General features: G+C 47.7%; 1 pseudogene across 1 annotated transcript in view; it reads left to right on the top strand.

Moving 5' to 3' along the window:
- Positions 1 to 5,000, top strand: part of LOC310772022 (transcription activator BRG1-like) — an 8,914-nt pseudogene that overhangs the window by 1,062 nt on the left and 2,852 nt on the right. Inside the window, exons 3-7 of the transcript in view lie at positions 552 to 715; positions 2,332 to 2,600; positions 2,732 to 2,809; positions 3,008 to 3,226; positions 3,733 to 3,998. The product of the transcript in view is annotated as a transcription activator BRG1-like (transcript). The remainder of the gene's footprint in view (positions 1 to 551; positions 716 to 2,331; positions 2,601 to 2,731; positions 2,810 to 3,007; positions 3,227 to 3,732; positions 3,999 to 5,000) is intronic.

The raw sequence follows: 5,000 nt of genomic DNA, 5'->3' as shown, positions 1-5,000 counted from the left end.
GCCGTAAACGTTGTCTGTGTGGTATAGAGAGCCAAAGTCAAACGTCACTTCCTGCTTTCTCCCTGTACCAGCGCTGCGAAAAATATGAATAGCGGTGGACGGAGAATAAGGTTACTTTTTTGATCCTGTTTTGTCCATTTAAAACATAACTTTGCATGTCAAGAAAGTCACAGTTTGTCGTCAAACTTAGGCGACAGTGCATGTAGTCTTTCTGATTTATAACTTCTAGTGCAACAGTTTGGCGACAAACTGCGACTTTCTTGACATGCAAAGTTATGTTTCAAATTGACAAAATTAGCGTTGGCACCCCGTGGCACAATTCAAACGGAATCAAAAAAGTAACCTTATTGTCCGTCCACCGCCATTCATATTTTTCGCAGCGCTGGTACAGGGAGAAAGCAGGAAGTGACGTTTGACTTTGACTCTCTATATCTGTGTGTTAAGTTGTTTGTCCTTTTCTCATCCCTTCTCCTGCTCTCTGCTAACCGGATTCCATCACTTTCATACCACCTGACCTTGTTTCCCCTCCGCCCGCTCCCCTTGCTTCTCAGGCACGACCAAGGCTGAGGACAGAGGAATGTTATTGAAGACATTCAATGACCCAGAGTCAACGTACTTCATCTTCCTCCTGAGCACCAGAGCTGGAGGCCTGGGCCTGAACCTGCAGTCTGCAGACACTGTGGTCATATTTGACTCCGACTGGAACCCACACCAGGTAGGAAGCACATTTACTCAAATACACACACACACACACACACACACACACACACACACACACACACACACACACCCTTAACACATTAAGTGCCAGAGACGACCTAACTCGTCTTACATAATCCAGCGCTTAAGTGCCAAGGACGACCTAACTCGTCTTACATGTTTTTTTGACGGTGGGACATCAATCAACCCCTTTTACATCTTCGAGATAACTATAGGAGCAAGAGCATGTGTGTAATCTATTTTACCGACCACTAAGTGGCGACAGATACAGAGAGAAGCCACAGCCACGGGACCCGTACACCAAAAGCAGCCGCCTCCCGCGGAAATGGCTTGGCGATTTTACAGTCAGAAGCCGGAGACACACACACAGAACGGACAGAGATCCCCTCCCCCCCAGAGCCGCGGAGCAACGCGCGAACACACACACACACACACACACACACACACACACACACACACACACACACACACACACACACCGCGGGAGCAAGCCATTCAAGGAAATGGCTTGGCGATTTTACAGTAATCCATTTCAGACTCGTCCCCGCACGCAGGCAAGCAGGCAGGCAGGCACGCAGACAGACAGGCAGGCAGCACAACGCGCTTCTGACACGCCCGCTGAAGCCAGGAGGAAGGAGGAGAAGACACACGGAGGGAGGAGTTTGAATGAGAGGGGTGTTTCCTGTTGTTATGGAGGAAATTACTGTTCAAAACTATTGTTTAGAATGTCTGACGGTCTTACTGATGCCAAAAATGAATGGTTAAAGTGACTGTTTCACAAAAAGCCATTTATCTCTGAATAAATTTCCAGACGCTGAAACCATGCTGTACTCAACGGCTAATATCTACATAACTACTAACTCTGCAAACTAACTCTTTTAGACAGAGAAAGCACACATTCTATTAGTTATTTTTAGATGATTGGTGTTCATGAATTCTTAACAGAAAAGAATCCTCGGCTGTTCTAAAATGAGCCAGAATCGTCAAAAACACCCCTGGCACAACTTACCTACAGGAATGAAAACATGGCTGGCACCCAATGTGTTAATTACCGTATTTCCTCTAAAAGTAATTGAGCATGCCATTGTCAATTACCATAATTATCGGTAATGGATTGTAGTAACAAGAAAAACGGCTACCTAACAAACCCCAACAGAAGCAGATCAGAAAATACGGAGGCTTCGGACTAAAATATGAACAAATATACTTATCGAACAGAAGGAATTAGAAATAAGGCATGTTTCTAATATAAGCCTGCTTCCAATAAAGACCCTCTGCAGTTGAGGTAAATAAACGACCGGACCAATATTACAGGAAATACGGTATTACCAGAGGCTGGGAGATCTTCACAAAGTCCCATTTCAGAATTTTGGGGGAAATGTATAAGATAATTACCAGTCGTTGTTTGAGCTCAACAAACTCAAAGAAAATTCATGTTAGAATTTGTGTCAACTATTGAAATACAGTTCTTACAAGTACCATTCTTGTTTGTATTCCTCATTTGACCCTTCACTATAGACTCATAACTCTGAGACCTTATTATATGATATTTGGCATGGCGAGTGTCACTCTCACCCCAACTCTGTTCCCACTTCCCACTCCGCTCTGCAGGACCTGCAAGCCCAGGACCGAGCTCACCGCATCGGCCAGACCAACGAGGTTCGTGTCCTGCGTCTTTGCACCGTCAACAGTGTAGAGGAGAAAATCCTGGCAGCAGCCAAGTACAAACTAAACGTGGACCAAAAGGTCATCCAGGCTGGCATGTTCGACCAGAAATCCTCCAGCCACGAGCGCAGGGCCTTCCTGCAGGCTATCCTGGAGCACGAGGAGCAAGAAGAGGGCTGGAGTCCAGGAGTGTGTACACGCATTCAGGTGTGTGTGTGTGTATACAACTTACTTACTATCCCTCACACCGGCAGCACACTTTCTCCACAACCGCCCGGGAGCAAAATTAACTTTTCATCTGTATTTTTCTATTTTCCGGGTGCCGATGTTTGCATGCCGGCTTCAGGAGGAGGACGAGGTTCCCGATGACGAGACGGTCAACCAGATGATCGCCAGGAGTGAGGAAGAGTTCGAACACTTCATGGTCAGTGTGTGTATGCGTGTGCGTGTGTGTGTGTCTGATGGTAAAGTAATACCTATAGTCCATGCAAACACATCTACAGTACATCCCATATACTGTACACACAGTCCACGCTCAGGTAAGCTCCAGCTCGACCACACTCCTTTCCGTAGCCTTTAGCTTCTGTCGCTTTACCTGCTTGTCTCCGTCTCCGTCTCCCAGCGCATGGACCTGGACCGGCGCCGCGAGGACGCCCGCAACCCGCGGCGGAAGCCCCGTCTGATGGAGGAAGACGAGCTGCCCACGTGGATCATGAAGGACGACGCCGAGGTGGAGCGGCTCACCTGCGAGGAGGAGGAGGAGAAGATGTTCGGCCGAGGCTCTCGCCAGCGCAAGGAGGTGGACTACAGCGACTCGCTGACCGAGAAGCAGTGGCTCAAGGTGAGCGGCCGCACGGGACAGAGGACGAGGAGCATGTGAGAGGACAGCATAGTGGTTTATCGGCCGGCGGGGGATGGGTAGCAAATGTCTAAACAGGGTTTCAGGGTTCCCATGGGTCCTTGAAAGTTGAAAGAGTAGACATAAATAGACACGGGTCATTGAAAGTTCTTTATTTTGCGCAAGAATAGAAATTGAAGTTCTTTTGATTTATTTTTGTACTTACCATGTAACACAGCACAGTTGAGAAGTGTTCACACATTCAAGCCTCTCTCTCTTTTTAATCATTGTCTGTGAGCTTCTGTAAAGCCTGCTAGTTCTTATAAACATTCTCAGTGCGTAACAGTAATGAACCTTGATCCGTGTCTCAAACTATGCCGTGTTGGGTCGTTTAATTTGATGAAATTTGGTCTCGAAAGTTAGATGTTTAAGAAGGTGTGGGAACCCTGCTTTTTGTTTTGTGGAAGTGTTCCGTATTGTTCATTTGGTCGTCTCTTCACCCTGCGCAGGCGATCGAGGAGGGCACACTGGAGGAAATCGAGGAGGAGGTGCGCACCAAGAAGACGCCCCGCAAGAGGAAGCGGGACCGCGACCCGGACCTGCCCGGTCCCTCCTCCTCGTCGTCGGGGGGCCGCGCCCGGGGGGACAAAGACGAGGACGGGAAGAGGCAGAGGAAACGCGGGCGGCCGCCCGCCGAGAAGCTCTCCCCCAACCCCCCCACCCTCACCAAGAAGATGAAGAAGATCGTGGACGCCGTCATCAAGTACAAGGACAGGTAGCGGAAGCGAGCTGTCAGCAACGCCTGGTACCTGGCACACGCTGAGGTGTTGTGAGATGTGTTCTGACCAGGGGGTGTTTTGCAGGGGGGGATGGGGTGGGGGTTGGCGTGGGGGTTGGGGTGGATTTCCCTCCCTCTGATCATGAAATTGAATCGCAGGTGGGAACACACTTTCCCCCACACTTTCATTCTGTCAGTTAATACACACATTTACCACCAAACCACACCAATCTGCAAACGCAAACGGATTATAGAAGTTACGTTCTTTCCAGCTCATACATCTGCAGAGCTGCCTATGATCCGTCTACAGGAAAAAGTGTAAAAAGAGAAGGAAAAGAACGGTATGTGGGAAACCTTTCGTCCTTTCTTCAGCATCGCCATCACCTGGGCCAGACGTGTACAACAAGCAGCTGTATCTTTACCCACCAGCACCGCTGTATATTGTGAGCCATAATGGCCTGATTTATCACACCGGTTTGACTAATTTATGATCGGCTGTGCATCATTCTTATTCCCACGTTACTCTATGATGTGGTGACCATATGGAAACTGAATTACTCCACTAGAATAAACATCATGCTTGTTAATGCACACATCTATAAATGCTATAAATGTAACTCTGTTGGCGTCGCGCACCGCTCGAATTTGCCCCTTTGCGCTGCGCTCAAAGTTCAAATGGTTTAAGTTTAAACTTTGACCTATTTACCGCCGCTGACATTTCTCTGCTCTACCTCGCGGTGAGAGAAGAGAACATCGCTTATCATGTGGAGGCAGTTTAAGGCTCAAAATAAAATGTTGCTTGCATTGAGGTACCCATCTCTCTCTCTCTCTCTGTCTCTCTCTCTCTCTGTGCATCTCATATATGACATTATGTGACCATATGGATATAATTCTTTGGGAAACAATAACATGTGTATGAGAGGAGTTTGCACTTGTATTTTTCATACCTACTTGCGTAAAAATGCATTCCAAAAATCCTAGCTAACATTTAACATGGCT

Source organism: Poromitra crassiceps, assembly GCF_964638095.1.
Source record: "Poromitra crassiceps genome assembly, contig: HAP1_SCAFFOLD_1750, whole genome shotgun sequence".
Taxonomy (NCBI): domain Eukaryota; kingdom Metazoa; phylum Chordata; class Actinopteri; order Beryciformes; family Melamphaidae; genus Poromitra; species Poromitra crassiceps.
Note: the sequence above shows the minus strand (reverse complement) of the source record. Positions and strands in the feature narration are given on the sequence as shown.